At 41.5% G+C, this 20,698-nt stretch overlaps 1 protein-coding gene across 3 annotated transcripts in view; it reads left to right on the forward strand.

Annotated features, from left to right (window-relative positions):
• Positions 1–20,698, forward strand: part of SLC8A1 (solute carrier family 8 member A1) — a 1,060,009-nt gene that overhangs the window by 886,128 nt on the left and 153,183 nt on the right. The gene's annotated exons all lie outside the window — the stretch shown is intronic.

A 20,698-nucleotide genomic window follows, 5' to 3' on the forward strand; every position in this document is an offset into this window, starting at 1 on the left:
ATGAGAAGAAATAGGAAGAGAGAAGGAGAGGGAGGGCACAGGCTCGCATCTTCTGTGTTTGTAGATGGGATTTGCATGGTTTATGTTGCAGCTGATGAGCGTACAGCTGATGGCTCCTAAAGGAGAAACCGCTGCTCAAAGCCACTGCTTCAAAGCCTCACAACCACTGAAACTGGCAGTAGTCGCTGGTTTGAATTTGGAGACCAAGAGATCTGGCCATGGCAATGCTGTTCTTGAATCTCTCCAATGCAGAATCAGTTTTGAAATAGAAGAGGCTAGAGTTGTCAAATGGGAGATCCTTTAGAGTGGTTTGAACTTTCTGTGACAAACCATAATTCTGCAGCCATTAACGGGTGCATAGGGAAACATATGTTCCCGTAGCCCTTGAAACTGAATCAGCTGTGTCCAAGACAGATTGGATGACTTGCTTCAGTGCTGCTTGACCATCCCCTATCAGCTTAGCAAAGTAGGTCTGAAGATCATGTGACAGTTTGGGAATTACGGCCTGTGCGAAATTCAGCAGAGCAAGAATGAATCTGCCAAGGAGACAGAACACATTCATTGGTTTGAGGGCAATGCTTCCAGCAGAAAACATCTTTTTTGAGAATTACTCAATTTTCTTAGACTTTGTCAGATAGTGTAGTAGGAAAAGCTCCCTATGTCTGCTTCATGGAGCAAGAAGCCTGTCCTGCCAGGCTCTCAGGAGATGTATGTGAGGAGAGGAAGGAGGGGCATTAGAAACTGAAGTAGAAGTCTCTGGCTTCTCCTATGTGGCTAGTATAGGCTCCTTTGGGTCCTCATTAAAAGGCAGTAATGGTTCAGACATTTCGGAGGATGAATGAGGGACCTCACTGATGATATCGAACTTTACTTCTGTGGATGGAAGATGAAGGTCCAATATGTCCTCTGCTTTCCTAATGACTAAAAGGTAGGTGGTCACCTCAGGTGGTGGAAGCCTAGTCGAGGATAGCATATCACACTCTAGGTAACTATTAGCCCACTTGCATCTCTGAGGCCAGCAAAGTCTGGATACAAAGGGGACTAACCATCTCCATCATCCTTTGCACTGAGGTCACCGTGAGGGATGTATGACGTTACAACGCATACTTTTACAACGCCTACCTTTACATCGCAAGTTTTACAACGCATACCATTACAACGCATAATGCTTTTGGGCGCTGGATAGTGAATAGTTTAATTTACTATTCCAACTCCAGTCCCCGTGGATAGTAGGGAAGGTGTTGGATAGTACATTAAACCTATTCCCTATCCTAGAGCGCCCCCCAGCGCTATGCGTTGTAATGGTTTGCGTTGTAAAAGTTGTGTTGTAATGGTAGTTTGTTGTAAAAGTTTTGTTGTAAAGGCTGTATACCCTCCGTGAGGAACTTCTTCTCTGTAAAAGTATTGGCCATACTTTGTCAGTCTCTGTGCCTCTCTTCTCGAGAGATGAAGTTGTAGGTTCATCAGAGGCAGAGACTCCAGCCAAGATGGTTGCAGCACCAGCGGAGTCAGATGCAGTGGTAGCAGTGTAAGAGGCTTCACTGTCGGCTGTGGCACTGGTGGTGCCAGGTGAGGTGGTGGTGCTGTTTTTGCAGGACTGGAGGTATCAGTTGCAGCCAGGGGGAGATGTTGGGGTCCAGCGCCAAAGGGAAGAGCTCAGGATACTCGATGGTTGCGGTGTCAACCTCAGTGTCAATCCGATGGCAGGGGCTATGCCGGTGCCAAGGTTGGATTTGATTATGAAAATGGAGGTAATGAGAGAAAAGTAGTGGAGGTATCAAGTGGTAGTGTGCCAGTAGCCCTCAAAATATGTCAGACTGCACTCAAGATGGGGCAAGGGGTCTCCTGAAGATGTTAATCATCATGTTCAGAAACAACAATGCATTTGTCCCAGGAGTTGGCAACTCTGGGTGAAGCTTACTGGTCTGGGTCCTTAGGGTGTGTGCTGAGGCTTTATTGTCTCTGGAGCTGGCACTGGGTCATATCAGGCCACAGGCTCTAGATTCTCTGCATGTTCAGTTACAAATTTTTGATCAATGGTCTTGGTGACTTGCTTCTTGATATGTGGCAACAAGATTCTTGCCTTCCCTGCTTCTTATGTTTCTTCTTAGTTTCTTTGAAGGTGGCAGTGAATCTGGATACTTCAACCTCAGTCGTGAATTACGGTGCCCTCGTTAGTCTTCTCATGCTCTGACCATACACTTTTTGGCCTCCTGTTCCTTAAGCACTTTAGGATGCATCTTCTGGCATGACAAACAGGCCCTGATCTTGTGGTTGAATCTCAGGCGCTTTAAACATATGCTGTAGGGGTCCATGGTGGACATCAGGCCACCACAGTCTTGAGAAGGAGTGAATCCGGACCAATGACAAGTCCAATTAAAAAACTGCACCTTAGAATAATTTTTGTGTAGACATTTTAAACAGCATCTACACTCCTAAAAAGAATGTAGAAAGCTGAGGAATGCATCAATGTTACAGAAGAAGGGAACTGATGTCATCACAGCTACAGGGGATCTTTATGGTTCCAGTAATGCCACAAGTTGTTAGCTGCAGAACTGAGGTGGAACACCCAATTCCAGCGTGGGATAGCTATTGATGAGTTTCTCGATCCAAATTGGAATATTCAGAAGGTGAGGAACTTCGGGTAGAAGTATCCATTAGAAACTGCCTTGTACTTTGTATCTAATAAGTCCAACAGATTGCGGACAGTGGACTTAGAGCTTAATTCCTTCTTGGACTCAAAATTGCCTTACTTTTCTTTTGAAGCAAGGCAACATCTTCAGTACACTTCCGCCCCTCATTCAAGGGGTGCTAGAAGTCAAGGACCGCTTTGTCATGCTATTCACATATAAGCATAATACAATGCATCAGATTATCAGTTTCACCAGTGGGTCTATATTTGGCGGTGCATGCACCATTGAAAATAGTTATTTGTGAATGCCACACCCACTCCTATTACTTCTGTTGAATTCCAGGGCGGAACACAAAAAAACAACATTTTTTAGTTGGCAGATTTCTGGAGGCAGCTAATGTGTGGCAAGAATGTTTGGTGTGTGGCATTTTGTTTTCCTGGTGATGTGGCCTGTTTCGGTTTTGTGCTCCTTTATCACAACGTCATGTTTTGTTTTGTGTATTCTGTTCATACTATTTTGTAGTGATTTGATGTGCTGTGTCATGCCCTGTTAAGTTTTAATTGGGTTGTTATATTGTACTGTTTGTTATTGTTATTGGCCTGTTTTTTCCTTTAAATAGGCCAACAAATGCTGCCACAACTCCAGCAAGTTCCTATAACAAACAACCATTAATCACTGTCTACGTGGATAAAATAGCACTGCTCCTGCATTTTAATTTATTAAAAACACTTGTCATCCCAAAACTGTGGTAGAAACTATGTGTTAACTTAGTGCTTCCAGTGGTTTATGTGATAAAGTGCCTCGAACCAGGTGCAAATGATTTGAATTAGAAAACCGTCCGTAGATGGTTGGGCGGCATGTGCCTGGAAGCACACTCCTTGTTGTAGAAACAACACCTCCCACGGCACACCTTTGGCCTACTCTTGCCAACCCCACAAAGTATTCACTTTTCTCATCTCGAATCCTTCCCTATCAGGCTTCAAAGTTCTGGTGGTGAAATGTGCTGCTCTGCCAAGTGGGCGTGGCATGCTTTCTCATGTGGTTCCCATTGTCTTCCACCATTTCGTATGCCCTATAGACTTGACCAGTCTTCCGATTTTAGACAAATATTTGAGGCGATCACAAAGTTTTCAGGTGCCTCGAAGACCAGCACGCTGTAATGTTGGTTTAGCCCTTTTCTTCTTCATACTCATTCCATCACGTATAGGGCCATATGTATCAAGCCTTTTAAGAATCGCAAACGGCCTTTTTGCATGTTTTGGTATGTATGAAATATTCACAAAATAAGGAATAGCAAAGATTTGCGATTCCATATTTTGGCATAGCAATTAAGGAATCGCAATTTTGCGATTCCTTAAATACTATGTATGTAGCATTTTTGTGTTGCGAATTATGGTTAAGAATTCGCAAATTACCACCAACTTGTAGTTGATGGTAACTTGCGAATTCTTCAAAAAAAGCACAATTTGGCATTTTTGTAGGTGGCATGTGATGCACACACATGCCCATAGGGCATGTATGTGCGCCATATTGCACACACATGTACATTTCAGGGGTGCAGCAGGGTGTCTTTGAGACACCCCTGCACCCTTGAAATAATTCTCAAATTGCGATTAGCAAATTACGAATTCGCAATTTGAGAATTATTTCGCACTCATTCCTATGGGCCTCCTGGCCCATAGGAATGCATTGGAAATTATTAATGAAGATTAAGGAATCGCTAAAAAATAGCGAATTTCTTCATACATACCATTTTGCGATTCCTAAATAGCGATTCCTTAAAAATCGCTATTTAGGAATCGCAAAATGGTTTGTTGATACATATGGCCCATAGTGAACAATGGTATGACATCAGGAGCTATAAAAAAAAGCGAGGAGGCAATGAAACCAGAAAGATGAAGGAATACAAATGCACGAGAAAGGGTGATACCTGCCCTGCTTGTCACGTTGCAGTCCAACGTTTTCATTGTGTGCTTCCTGGTAGTGGAAGACACGGATCTGTGCAATGGCATCATTTATTATTGCTCCACAATCTAAAGAAAGCCTTCTTAGTAATTAGCTGTTGTTCATTTAATTGGCAGATAATTGTTACGTGGCTGACGACATTATATAGTCCAGTCTTTGCTTTCCTTAGTTATTCAGGGACCATTCACTTGCAAATCAAAGTCAGTCTGCTGCAATAGGAACAGCTGCAGTGAATACATGGCAGTCATTGCTTACCTGTGTATTAAATGTCGGCCACTACCCAGGCATCCATTTCCATGTACCAGTTATTGGGTCTTGGGATCAACACCTATTGAATCATTGTTAGTGCTCCAGTGTTTCCCCGTGCCTTCCTTCAAATGCAAATGAATGCAGCAGTGAGACCCAGGTACCCCAACATTGCTTGCAATGGTACTATACAACTGAAAGACCACCACATGCTAGTCAATGGCTATAACTTGCCTCTGGTACTTCTACGCAGAAGATATTGACCTTAAAGTGCACCAATATCATAATGCTCAGGAAAAACAAAAGTGATGGCTGGATTCCTTGAATGAATGTCAGCCACTGGTAATTACTAGGGGAGCATCCCATTCTATGATTTTTTTGTCCAACTTGGTATTTCAGTCCAGCCATATGCAAATCAGCCTTGGTCCTGCTCCAATAGGAACCCTCCAGCCTGAATTGCCAGGTCAGATCCCCCATAGACAGAAACAGAAGCCAGTCAACGCCAAACTGGTTTCGGCCTCCTGAGGAAGATAAAGCATTAGTCCCAAGGATGAGTGAGCAAAGGAAAAATCTATCAATTAGGGATCTGTAAAGCGCGGCAAATCGCCCGTGAGGGTCTCTAGACGCATCTCAAGACACATGTCTGTGCATAACTATGGTACTAAGGGTGTCACACTTAAAAAAAACTACTTTTTGTTTGAAATGCTTGAATTAACCACATGCACTGGAAATTACTTCAGGATGCATTCCAGATCATCATATTTTTCTCACAATACTGAAAGGACCCCGTCTGATTTAAAAAATCAATTTTGATTTGTATATGACTGGTCTATAACTGAAGTATTGTAGAGGGCAAAAAACGGTGGACTTGAATTTGGTCCAAGTAATTACCAGTAGCGGCCCAAGTGTTTACCAATAGGACTTTTTGGGTTGTTGTGCATGTTCCTGATTCAGACAACATGGATAGTTAGGCTGTGAAAAACCAACAAATGACCTCAGAGAAGAGAGGGATTTAGCTGGCAGGCCAAAACAAAGACACATTCTAAAGATGCCGCAGCTTGACATGGCAGAAAAAAGGATTGATGGAGGTAGGTGCCTGGGAAGATAACATATATATCTATTTTTCTATTTTAATTACATTGACAAAGTATGTTAGGCCCCACAGCGGATGCCGAGCACTGGGCATCCATCACTGCAATACAGAAACAGTGCAGTGCCCACAGCTCAATTACTAAAGTAAAGAGAGAGCATTGTTATCTGGTAAAATGGCCCATCCAGTTAAGCAGTGGCTTATGGAGTAGGATATAATTGGAAGTTCATGTGTTCATATCTGGCCATGGTAAACTCAGCATTTCATCTTTACAAGGTTGAAAAATTTAGTAACATTTAGTTGGGTAATGATAAAACTTTCGAACACTTAGAAATGGCAAACTACAGTGATAAGAAGCACCGTACAAAACACACTTTAGTATTTGATCAGTGTTTTTATTATACATCCCAATTGAATTGTTTTTATTGTTTTTGGATGGCTGGAAGGTGCAGTCAAACTCCCTTGGCCACATCACCATCAGATTTGCAGAATATTTCTGCAGAAGGAGGATATATGTCAATAGGCTGATATGTTTTCTTGATATTAAATATATGACAGACAAAAATAGGTTGTATAGTGATTTTAAAAAAAACTAAAATGAAAAATGACAGAACATGCTGATGTTAGAAATTGAGGTTCCTGGATGGCAGATTATATACCCTGTCCAAGCAGGAGCCACAATCATAGTCAGGGTAAGTCATATAACACAACCTAAATTAACCTGTGCTCACCCTCTGGTAGCTTGGCACAGAGCAGTCAGGCTTAACTTAAGAGGCAATGTGTAAAGTATTTGTGTAACACTTAAATTATGGTAACAAAGTGAAAACACCACAAAAAGACTCCACACCACTTTAGGAAAATAGAGAATTTTTATTTGAGTAAACCAAAACCATAACAACAAAATACCAATAAATAGAAGTCGAGATATGAATTTTTAAAGATTAAATGCCAAAACAGTGCTTATAAGTAAATAGCGCTAAGGACGAGGACACCCAGTAGAAACTACTCACACGACTTATGTGAGCTGGGTTACATCCAAAACCAAGTGTGAACCTCGCACATTCCACAAGGCAAAGGACATATATGGTTTCCGGTGTGAATGACACATTTACATCTATAGTCAGGGTGCCGTTACAGTTGGGCAAAGTTATTCCTGTTCCTTTCAATTTGCCCCGTTACCTTTTCCTACCGCCTCCAGATATGGAAAGGGTTAGCCAGGAATGACAAGTTACTGTTACTACAAATGGGCTTCCTTCTGCAATCTACCGCACAAGAGGCTGATCCCCATCAGTGCACTCCACCAGTGAATCTTCCACATACTACCCCTGCTTGAAACTCAACATTGATACAGTTAAGTGTATAAAATGTTTGAAAAGTGCTGGCAATGTTATAAGGTTGCATGAAAAGTGGGAGTATGTCCAACAAATAGCAACATATTTGAGTTTGTAATGTTGTCTCCTACACCAGTTGATGGTTGCAATTGTAAACAATTTAAAATCGGAATTCACCATAAGCTGTGGTTTTAAATTGTGAGTCCAGAGACATCAAACTCCAAATCTCTCCCTTTTCCCAATTGAAAATGACATGTAAAAGATGTTTTAAGGCTATCCCAAAGTTATGCTATGGGAGAGATAGTCCTGCAGTAGTGAAAAACAAATATAGCAGTTTCTCACTGCCAGGACATGTAAAACTCAACAGTACATGTCCTACCTTTTAGATACACTGTGCCCTGCCCAGAGGGCTGCCTAAGACCTGCCTTAGGGGAGACTTGTCCGTAATAAAAGATAAGGCTTGGGCCTAGCAAGTAGGTTAACTCGCCAGGTCAAAATGGCTGTTTAAAACTACACACACAGGCTCTGCAGTGGCGGGCCTGAGCCATGTTTAAAGGGCACAATCAGTGCTGCAGGCCCCCTAGTATTGTTTAATTTACAGGCCCTGAGCACATATATAGTGCACATATATAGTGCAGCCTACTAGGAACTTATAGGCAAATTAAATATGGCAATTGTGGATAAGCCAATGTTATCATGTTTTGAGTGCAGAACATATGCATTGTGGTACTGATGAGCAGTGGTAAAGTGACCAGACTCCTAAATCTAGAAAAAATGAAGTCAGAAAAACAGGAGACCACAAGGCAAAATGGGGAACTATACCAAGGATGCCAGGTCTAACACCTGAGATCTAATTTAACACAATCAAAAAGAAAGTTGAAATACATCACTTCCAAATACCTTTAGCTACATTCCCATTAGTCGTTATAAGCCTTTCAGTATAATCTTTCCATTAATGCATTTAAATGCAGTTTCTAAAATAGTGCTACATGCATAAATTAAATGAACTTAAAATCCAAGTGTAAGAAACTGGGTTATCAGTTGAGGGGGTTGAGAGAACCACTCAAGTAATAAACACAATCCTTGTCAAGGTCAATCACAAATGGCACTAATTAAACCTGTGCTTCACTCTACAATAGATTTGAACTAAAGCAGTGAGGCTTAACTTAAAGGCAATGTGTAAACCATTTACCAGCACTTAAACAGTAATACCCTAAAAACACAACACAGGAAAATCCCAAGCCAATTTTAAAAAGTAGAGTAATTTTCATGACACAAAAACAAGTAAAATCAAGTTATTAGAACTGGAGTTATGAATTTTTAAAGTTTCAGGTAAAAACAGCACCATGATGCACAAAGCGCCACTCATGGTTTACTGATTGCACTAGACCAGTTCAAAGTCACAAGTTCAGGACGACTGCGATGGAGCACAGATTAAATAAAGGGACCAGGTTTGTCCTGCTGAAGATTTTCCCTTCTCAATGTCCAAGTCCATGAGAAGAGCAGCAGCTACAGCGCCACGGTGGTGGGACTGTGAGGAGGTCGATGTTGCTGCAAGGAGTGGTCATCACTGGAGCTTCACATTTCTGGTAAACACAGGAGGTTGCTGTTTGATACGAAGAGCATTCCATCATTGGAACTTCACCATGGAGTAAGACTCAGTGATTATTGCTGACGCAATTAACTAATTTGCAGTCGTAAAAATCCCCAAATATCTGCATTTTCAACTGGAGAGCACTTTTCTGTAGATTTGAGGCAGTAGGACTATGCTCTGATGCAAACCAAGAGTTCAGGAGTTCTGATGGTGCCACAGTTATACCTAGTGCCAAACTTTGTGTGTGGGTAATCCCTGGCCTACTCTCAAACTTGTTCTGGTCAGTTCCTCCCCTTCCCCTGGGTTTGGCTTCAAACTGTTGAGGGGGACAAAGGCAAAGGCACTGGTGAAACTGATTAAATAAACCAAACTGTGGTATGGTGGTTGAAATCTCGTGAAATGTGCTTATTTTGCATTATGTGGATTTTGCCAAACTTCTTGTTCATTCACGGGTGCAACATTTGATATAATTTTCAACCGCAATATGCTGGTTAGAGCAGAAGATTTGCAACACTGCACTTGAGAGACGTTTTCTCTTCTAACCTGCCTAATGCCAGTATCTTATTTTATTTGTTGCAAAGTATGCCCTCGCGTTAAATAATCAAGCAAAACACCAGTCAATTACATTCTGAGAAATATGCATAATTTTCACAAAAATGTGACAAGTATTTCACACAAAAATTGGAGTTTTGCTTCCCACGCTGCCCCTCCCCACACAAGTGATTTTGCTTACAACACCTGTATCCCTGCATTTAGAAATTCTTCTATGTTTTTTAGGGGAGAGCAGACACTTCGTTAACTATTTCTCCGAAAGATCCCTCATCCTCTTTCCCCTATTATTAAATCTCGAAACACTTATTTATCTCCTCTCCCACATTTTCGCCTTGATCCTCCTCTTCCAAAGTGACACTGTGGTCGATTCGTAAGGACCAACCACCATTTCTTCATTGAGCCCACCCTCACGCTGACATCTTTATCTCAACCCCAACCACTTTATCTCACACCAACCACTTTTGAAGCAAATTTTCCCAGGATCATTCTTAGTTTAATGATACACCCACTCTTTGCCTCTCCTGGTGCTCCATCCTCATTTGTTTTCGCTAATCACCTTACAGATATAATTAGGTCAACCACTGCTACAGGACCCTTTTAATGTTAACAAGCATTTTATCAGTTCCACCTTTTAAAATTTTCAGTTTTTGAAAGCTTTCTTCTTCAAATTACTTCTGATAGATGTCATAATGGTGATAATTAGACATGGGTAATTATTTTGTTCGATGAGAGCTTTTTACACTTTTTCGCAGCGTAAAAAAATGAAAGAAATCGAATTACTGCGACTCTGGATGGTTTGGCATTATACAAGCAGGATGAGAAGGCAAAAATCCTGTGGACAAATTCATGAAAAATGTGGCAAATTTGTTTCACGAGCGATATTTCTCCACATGGATATTTCTCATGTGTTGGTTTTCACAGGAATGTTTCCCACTACGCTAGAGATAACTGTATTCCTAGGTTGAACACACATTTCTGAAGTATGTGGAATAATGCTTGAGTGGTGTCATCTGCTCTCTAACGATTGATAATATGCTGATTTGGGGATTTTTACAAATTATTTGTCCAAACGTAATCAAGGAGTAAGTGTTCCTGATCATTTCTACAGTCTAAAATTGTGCAGTATTCAAAAACAAATTCCCATGTGCTTTACTGATTACAATTGTAAGGCTTCATTATGAGTATCCCTCGCTCTTTAAATACAAGAGTTTTCTCAAAACAATAGTGTTTAATGCAAATTGTTTTTATTCGTACCTGATGTTTGATATTGCATTTATTACCTTCCTTCCATCCTTTTTGTAAAGCTTTCTAATATCCTTCGGGATCTTCTTCGCGCTATATACAACTTTACAAATAAATAAATAAGAAGAAAGTGCTATCTGAGAGTGGTCATTCGCTTGTTTGACACTCTTACACTTACTTTATTCTCCTGTGTTTTTATTATTATTTAGATTTACCAGAAACAGATTTCATTTTACAACAGAGAAGAACATTTTTTTTAAAAAAATCCCTGTCCTGTACAGTGTATTTTTATTTTAATGGGAAAAAAATGAATCCCCGAAATATATTAACTTTTGGCATTCATTCAGTATCCTGCATCATAGTGCAGCAGTCTGCTACTCATTCGGGATTGGGCAAGAGAACTTACAAAATGTGAGTCGTTGCGTACACAGTGATGTAGACAAGGTTGCGTCACCTTGGATATTCCATTCCAAGCACCTCCTTCTTAAGCTGCAAGTGCATGGCAATTGTGTTAAGGCTCTCATTTCCTCTCTATCGCTTATGAGAACTAAATAAAGCTGAGGTCTAAAATTGTAAATACCACTGTACAACTTATTACGTGGTTTGGCCTTCATGCTTTCAAGATCAGCAATGCTGAAGACCATCAAAGATGCGAGAATTGTCAACACTACAGTCAAAATGTAATTTCATCTTCTGGGTTGTTCCCTATCCTCCTTACACGTAAAAATGCTAATAAAGGCCTTTAGAAAAATAAAATGGTGGTAGCACTAGGGGAGGATCTAATAAGGTCTTACATCACTCTATGGCCCTGCTTAGGACTTGTAAAAATCTTTTTTAAACGTTACCTTATTTCTGTCTCTCTCAGAAAAAACAAATCCGCAATTATCTAGCGCAGTCATGCAACAGCCATGATTCTTTCTTTATAGTATCCCAATTATCTGGGATGATTTCCTTCTGTGTTACCAGTGGTGTAATAAAAACATATAGACCCCTACAAGGTATACCGAGGGGGCCCCATGCTATCCTCCTGCCACTGAGGCCCCCCACTTGTCTTGACGGAGGACAGACTATTTTGGTGACTGTGTTGGGCTTCGTGGGAGAGTGAGGGAAGTAAGTTGTAAGTCCATACAACTTTACTTTTTGAGGGTACAATATGATGCTTTGGTAACTGTGCTAATATATTTCTAGTTAATTTCATCTTTACATTGCTAATGTACCTGAAGTATCCAATGTATATATTTGGCCGAATGTGGGCTCAATGTAATAAAATGCAATACGTTTCACTTGAAAAACAAGGTTTAGAGTTGGTAAAACGAATTCACTACGTTTAAAAAAAAGAAAAAAAGTGGTGAAACGGAAACTGTCCTCACTACCACATTTTATTAATAACCGTGTTTGTTTCCATCCTTCTCATGCTCAATGTCCTACCGCTGTATTTAGCATTTTGGAAAACAATAGTCCACATGGTGTTTGTTCTACCCAAAGACCATTGGCGAAAAAGCATGGCACAGCTTGGCCTGATATTATAAGTGGCCTGGGTACAAATCAAAACTCCTCAGTTCACCAAATTGTGTGATCTTGGGAAAGACCGCATACTTCCTTGTACCTTGTTATCCTTGCCAAAATTGGGAGTATCAAGAGGTGATTAGGTTTGCAGATGAGGTACTCTCGACATAAATAGCATCCACGTTTTTCGAAGAGCTAGTGAGTCAAACCTTTTTAAACACGTGGGTGTAGCAATAGATCCTGCGTCAATAAATGTGAAGAAAGTGTGGCCAAACTGCTCTTTCCCATATAATTTTCCCAAAAATTAATTCAGAATTCCAGTACATCCAGCCCTTGTAGGACTGTCGTAGTACCTAAAGCAGTATTTCTCAACATCAGCAAATCATGTATGTGTCTTTCAGAAAAATGGGCATCCATTAAAAACACGTCATGCACAAATACAAATACTTGTGCCTCATGATATGCAGTGCCTCACATTATGTCCATTCCTGTGTCAGTATGATTTGTTGACCCTCAAAATGTTAATGCTAGAATATTAACTATTTTACTTTTTGATGTTATACACAAATTGCATGTTGGGGTGTGGCCATCAATACCAGACTTTTTCCCACACCTGTCTTCCTTGAATGTTCTACTGTGACTCCTAATTATCACCAGGCGCTGATAATAACACACAACTCTATGTGCCCCACTTCCTGCCTGTCATGATACTGCTTAATAAAGAAAGAAGAGCTCACTGTAACAAGTGTGCTGCTAAAACATGCCTGGGATGCGAATTGTTTGTAGAACTGCTCATGGTGTCCTGGCTAATGACTGTTAACATTTTGTCCTCGAGTCACAGATCTAATCATAGAGTGCAGTTGTATTCCTCTTGGTCGCAGATATTAAATCTCTAGTCTGTACAGCATGCATGACAGCACACATTGCCATGCAAATGTTCATGCTGCCACAATGTGCACAACACAGTTGGCAACATTCAATGCAATGATGGAGAAACACAAAGCCTTGAGAAGGTGATCAATCAGGGACTCGTCCAACACCTAGAAGGCCACAACCTCTCTTAATCTTTATTTCAAGCTAACCACAGCACAGAGACAGCCCTGACAGCAGCCACCAATGACATCAGAGTCCTCCTGGACCACGGGGAAACAGCAGCCCTCATCCTCCTGAACCTGTCCGCTGCGTTTGACACTCTCTCCCACCACATTGGGATTCAAGGCAACACCCTCAAATGGGTCTCCTCCTACCTCCCTGGCAGAACCCAAATGATTAATTTCCCACCAATCACCCTAAAGCCCAAGAAGATTGTAGTATCCTGCATATTATACTGTAAGGTGTTTTACCAGCCCTGCTCAGCCAGTGCCTGTGCTCTGACTCATTGGAATGTTGGAGTCTGATGATGCCTCATTGTTGGGACTGAGAGAGGCAGAGTGACAGTTGGTCATGGGCTGAGCAGCTGACAGGCAGCTCCTTGTGGGGCTCTGGTCTACCACTAATCTACATGATGTCCTGAACCTTACTACTTGTTATCTTCATGGGATAAAGCATCTTGAATTACTAGGGAGCAACAGATTTCCTCCTAAAAGGGAAGGAAAGAAAATGAAAATGCGAACGAGAGAAGGCTGGAGACAAAAGACGACAACAGGAAGTGTAGATCCAGAAACCAGGGATGATAATATGAATGACACCACAAGGAAAACTGAACGAAAAGGAAAACAGAGAAGATGCAAAGTAGATACACAGTAAAACTAATACTTCTCCCCATTTTCAATAAAACAATATCAATATGATGATAGAGCTTCTCCCTACGTGGGGAGCATCCTCACCGTCCCTGGTTTGAGGGGAAGGATTTGGGTTAGAGTTCCATTATCCTTATTTTTACATGGAGTTTCTCTCTACATGGGGAGTATCCTCACCGTCCCTGGTTTGAGGGGCAGTATTTTTACACTCACTGTTGCTCGTTTTTGGGGCAGGAATTTGGGTTTTAGTCCCTCTTTCCTTGTTTCACTTTATTCACACATTGCTATGTTGTTAACCTTTCATATGGTTGGGTGATGGGTTATTGGTAGTAGACCCAATGTTTATTGTCATGGGTTTTAGTCTCATACACAAGTCTTAAGTCATTTATCCCTACAAGAGGGATGACTTCATGGGTCTTATTTATAATATATGTTGTTTCCTTACGTAGAAATGTTTCTATCTCTTCGGTTAATAATATTTTTCTGGTGGGAAGATGGGTAATAATGACATCTTTTGTTGTATTTTTATCCATCTTTTCATGTTTTTAAATTGTTCACACTCTCGTGATGTTGCACTTTACTGTATATCTCTGAGAGTTGAACTATTTCATACATTTGTTCTTGTTCTATGTCTTTCCTTCTCACATGCCTGTCTGGCCAGTAGGTGTGTCTGTCGGATAGTCATTAGTATTTTCCTGCTTAGTTTTCCTCCTAGTTGTTTTCTTTTGCTGTGGTATTTCTTTTCTCTTGTTATTTATGGAAAGGAGGATGGGTAGGTTCTTCTGTATATTTTTCTTCTTTGTCAGTCATTTCTTCACATTTCTGTGCTGCTTATGTTTTTTCCTTTTCCTCACTTCTTTGGTTCTTTCTGAATAGTGTTCCTTCCTTTTTTTCTTTCATTATGGAAGAAAAGGGATAATGTAGTATCCTTGCACCTTGTTTATATTATATACATGCTTTCACCACCACTAGCCCAGTCTGTAGAATGCTGCAGTTTTGATGAGCATGAGAATGTTGGGAATCAGTGGGCTAAGGCCTTCAGTTGTCATTGGGCTGAGCATCATGCTGGATGCTCCTGGTGGGGCTGTTCCAACTTATCTACATATCTTCTAATAAACATCTTTAACTTCACCTACCGTGTGTGGGCGTGAATACTACAAAGATCCTCCGAGGAGTCCCCAAGGTTCATCCCTCAGCCTGACCCTTTTCAACACCTACATGCCCACTCTGTCCGACACCGTCAGATCACACAGACTCAGAATTGTCTCCTACGCTAATCAAAGACAGCTCATCCACTGTGTCCAATGATCCCTCCACCACTAAAGCTAACTTCCACAGATGCATGATGAGCATTGCTGACTGGATGAAGAATAACTGTCTCAAACTAAACTTGGAAAAATGGAAGTCCTCATTTGTGGGATCAACACCTCACTTTGGAATGACTTATGCTGGCCCGTGGAGCTTGATACACAATCCGACCCAACAGGCCACCCCAGCAATCTCGGCATCATCCTGGATAACAAGCTATCCATGAAGAAACAAGCCAATGCATTCTCTTCCACCTGCTTCCACACCCTTCACATTCTCTACAAGTTCTTCAGGTGGGTAAACACCAGGACCGTCATGCAGGCCCTCATCACCAGCAGACTGAACGATGGAAACACGCTCTATGTAGGAATCACTGCACGCCTCCTGAAGAGACTCGAAACAATACAGAACTCAGTGGCAAGACACATACTCAACCTCCCCAGAAGGACCCACTTCACACCCCATCTCAAGCAACTACACTGGCTTCTGATTCAGAAGAGATGCCAGTTCAAGATGCTGACCCACCCCTACAAGGCCATGCACAACGAAGGACCAGCATACACCAACAAACACCTAACCTTCTGACAACCATCTGGATATTTCTGATCGCCTCTCTCTCCATCGCAGACATCCCACAGGTCCGTCAAGCCAACAGTGGAGAATGCTCCTTCTTGCACCTGGCAGCCAAGGCTTGGAATAACCTCCCCCTGTACCTCAGGACTGCACCGTCATTCCAACAATTCAGAAGAGATCTAAAGACCTGGTTGTTTGCATAATAAACCTCCACCCAGCAGCGAACCACTCCAGCGACTCGAGACACCTGTGGGGCATTTGCCGGGCTCTAAAAATGATTGATTGAGAGTTCACCATTTCTAATTTGCATATTTGCTAAATCCATCCAAATAGTGGAATGCTATTATCCCTCCACCTGGGCTGTGTTAGCCATGAAAGCACAGAGATAAGCAGGCTGTGAGAAAAGGCACTAAATACACATTCTAAGAAGCAATGTGCAGTTAGTGCTCCCCATTGAGGACTATTTGGAGGTCACAGTGTGGTTTTAGGGACCCCACCCATGACCTCCGCATGGAGGTATAGTCACCCACTACATACTTTGTGGGTGTATCATGCCTATTGTTTGTGGATGCTTTTTGGGAGGCTGCACAGTGGTTCTAGAGACCCAACCTGATGACCCACTGAATGGAAGTATAGTCACACGCTACATGCATTGTGGGTGGTTTATGGGAGGTTGCACAGTTGTTCTAGGGACCCATCCTGGTGACCCAGTACGTAGAGTTAAATATGCACACTACATGCATTGTGGGTGCATGAAGCTAACTCTTTTTAATTTGGATGGTCTGCCACTAGCAATGAAGAGGAGTTGGCCTAACGGCTAGGGCGCTCGACCTCGGACCTCGGACCTGGGGATCTGGGTTCGAGTCTCGGTAACGACGCCAAAAACCTCCTGTCATTCTGGGCGCTCTGATACCTGATTCAGTTCGGGTCTAGTTCGCGCTATATAAAACTCTGCAAAAAAATAAATAAATGAAAGGGCTGGACACAGGCACTCTGTCTTTCTTTGCTGCCTTGTCCACAGCACAGGGAGGTCCCAGTCTGCACTGTGGACATATTGAGCACATGGCTCTGGGTTTGCCCTGGATAATGCAATTGGCCTGTGGTATACTATGCGGTGGAGGAGACTCAATCCTCATGCTTGAGATTGTTAAATGCCATGCCATGCAGTGCCTTATAAGAAAGTTTGGCTAACTTCCTGCTGCATCTCCTCCCAGAGGGAAATTTCAGCCAATCTCCAATTCAGAGTTAGAAAATTAATAAATGATTGTATGCATAAATACAGAATAAACAATATCGTGGGGTCAAAATATCGAGGCCTAAATACATAGAATGAAAATATTGTGAAGGTAAATGTATATAGGGAACGACAGTTTTACTATTCTTAACTCCACATATATGTACCATGAAGACATATGTAATCAGGGTACATACTTATTAAATTAAGTATTGCAAAGCTATAATTACCTACATATGCGCTTGTCTTCCCGATATTTCTGCTCACGATATTTATGCCTTGATATTTTGGCCCCACAATATTCCTGCCTCCTGGATGATTTGATCTTCAGAAATTTGATGTCTAGCAGGCAAAGATAGAGTAAAGTGGCTGTTAGTGGAAAAATATGCATGTGCCACGAATGTAGACGTAATGCATCAGATGCTGACAGTTCTGTATCATACCCGTACTAGCTATTCTCAAACATTTTTTGATTTACTTTCGTTTTTTCTATGATTTCGTCTGTATAATCTGGATAAAAACGTGTTTAAGGCTCATAACTCTTACCGACAGTAACAATAAGCAACTTATCTTAAATTTGAAGCTTTCCACTTTATTAAAATGGCCTAACTATTGCATTTGTTCAATCTTGGCATCCTTCTCGGCCTTCCGCCTGAAAGGATTTGAATGGATTTGCCAGTATAATACCATTCTGACATCTACTGTGCCCTGCAGGGCAACAACATTTTTACCATTGATAAGGCCCATTCCGCCTTCGATCCTTCAAAGTCTCTTAAATTCATTCACTACAATTAAAGTCTGTATTAGTACCACTGATCACTTATAGTTCTGCGAGAGAGCGGAAATGTAGCACTGAGTGCTAATAACAGTCAATTCATTTTCACTTACTTGCACCAGTCATAATAAATAAGAAGACATTTTGTAATGGGTAAAAATCAGAAGTAGTCGATGATGTTGCCAGTCCATATCAGAGACATCAAGGGGCAAGGTGATACCCAGTTCTCTTGGGAGGAGTGTGGGGCATATTATCAAGGGGGTTTATCTCCGCTTTTTTGGCTTTAAAAGCCAAGAAAGCGGAGATAAAATTATCTCCCTATTACCTAGCTGTCGCTAACACCAGTTAGCGACAGCTAGTAGGAGATAGCGACCATCTTGGGCCCCACTTTGCATGTCAGTGATATTTATCACTAATGACATGCAAAGTGGGCGTGCCAAGATGTTAGCGACTGGAAACAGTCGCTTCCATCGCTATCTCCTATTACCAACTTTTGGAGAAATTCACGCTAAGCGCGAGTATCTCCAAAAGCTAACACCTGCCCTGAGCAGTTCTTAGCCATGTTATCCAATGAGAGGTGGATAACATGGTTAAGAGCATTAGCTCGGTAATGCATGAATATCGCTGACTTTTCAGCGATATTCATGCATTGCGGCCGTTTTTTATCGCATTTGCGATAAACCTTGGTAATACCAAGGCTTATCTGCGATAAAAATCGCCGCAGCTCAGCGGTAACATTTTGTCTCTAACCAAGCAATAGCAATAATTATCGCTATTGCTTGGTAATATGCCCCTATATTTTTCTTGGTAACTTTGTCTGACCCACCTTGAAGTGGTGGGTCACTGCTGGTTATCCTCGAGATCTTTCCCCTCTGTTTCCGATGATACATCCTCATTGTGCAACATCTGTGATGGATGAAACAGTGTATTGAAGTCACCAAGGATTTCAAAGGGAATGTAGCAAAGCTACTATGTTCAATTGCTATTTATACAGCGCCACTGAGCCCTGTACATTATGGATGGTGATGGGAGAGGACGTTATGCAAGATTGATATCAAATGTGGATTCATGACTTTGGAATAATACACATGTAGCAAATTCCAAATATTTACAATTGGATTTCACACACGAAATTTTTAGAGAAAGTTAGATGTAATTTGACCAGAATCACCCGAGTACGGTCAGACGCAGAGGGTGGGATTTGAACCCTAGTCTCCAATGTCCAAAGTGATGAGCTTAGCCACTGGACCAATAAGAGTGAAAAGCACTGAAGAGCTGGATGTTTTAAACACCTCATTTCGAAACAAGACACTGCTAGTTAATACAGTGTTCCTTATCTTTTTTTGTAGTTGATACTTTCCTATTTAAAAAAAACTGGTTTGGTCTCACGTTTCTTCCCATTGCTGGCAGCTGTATGATATACTCTCCCTTTGAGGCCTATATATGGACAGCAATGGCTTCCAAAGCAGCTTTCTGTCAGGAGGAACACTGTGCAGTGTGCAGCGCTTCAGATTCCTTCCTGCGTTGGAACTGGTATTATTTATAGCTACTCAGTTTAAAAGATGTCTTTTATAGGCCTCTGTATTAGGACTCAGCCATAATATTTAAGCACATGTTGAGAGCATCAATCCTTCGAGGCGCCTATTATTCCTCATGTCATGGGAGGAGTCGTTGGACTTCCAAAGAAGTGAGCCTCATATAACTAACTCCCATTTTACTAGTATCCTTTAAATAGTGTCTTTGCCTGGTACTCTTTCCAGAGCAGACGCGGACCATGTAAGTAAGAGCTCTGGGGGGAGGGGGCTTTTGATGGAGAATGTTGAGGGAAATATGAATAAATTATTAATTTTCCCTCGTCATCATCCATCGAAATCCCTCCCCACCCAGCCCAACTGCTCTTACCTGCCCGGGCTGTGGCAGTTCCTGAGATCATAGAATGCGTTGTTGTGCAGTGTACATTTAGGTTCTTTAGGACCAGATTTGAAAAAGTTAATAGTGTGAGTGCTAGTTTGAAACTTGAGGACGTATCACATAAAGTGAGCGCTTGAAGTGTTAACTTAAAAGGCAAATTCTCTGTCATAATTTTGTGCTGACTGGTGTCCTAAATGTCTGAAGAATTGAAGCAGCAGTGGGCTATCACCATTGACAGTGTTAAATAGCTGTTTGTCAATTGAACTTTCAAGGAATGTACTTCTTTTTCCTGGAAATGTAGTAGCATTTGACTAATGCCAGTAAAGTAACTACAGAGCACAGAACAATTACTTAACACAAACCAAAATAAAACACAACAAAATCATAACAGGGAAAAACCTAAAGAATAAAAAAAAATCAAATGCAGAACAACACAATAAAACCACACCACAACAGTGGAACATAAAAGTTCAATGACACCATATACAACATGTTGGACTTAGCACTTTTGGCAGGTTCACCCCTGAACTTTTTGCCTTTTAATATGACATAATAGTAGGGATTTCTGGTCGCTGCGCACTTTGGCACTGTGGGCCAGTGTAAAGTGCGTGCGTGTGGTGAGATTGGCCTGCCCTCCCATAGGAATGCATGGGGGATATGTGTGTCCATGGTAGTTCCTGATGTGAGAGGAGTGCAGGGGCGAGTATGGTATGTGCAAACTCGTGGGATTAAATGCTACGCGACTGTGTGCGCAGATTTAATGTGACAAGTGCCACTTTTTTTTTTAATATTTATTTTTATTGAAAATGTTTAAACACAAAACAGCTAGGCAAAAGGAAACACCATTTACAGTACTGATTCCAAGACGGGGAAGGAAAAACAACACATCACAGTCCATAATCAAGGCAGTTAAGAAAAGAAGGGGGGGGAGAAGGGAGAAATCCATAACAGATAATAAGAAGACGATATTGGAAGGTAGGCTCAGGGAGATAACAGAAC

The sequence above is a fragment of the Lissotriton helveticus genome, chromosome 6 (genome assembly GCF_964261635.1).
Source record: "Lissotriton helveticus chromosome 6, aLisHel1.1, whole genome shotgun sequence".
Taxonomy (NCBI): domain Eukaryota; kingdom Metazoa; phylum Chordata; class Amphibia; order Caudata; family Salamandridae; genus Lissotriton; species Lissotriton helveticus.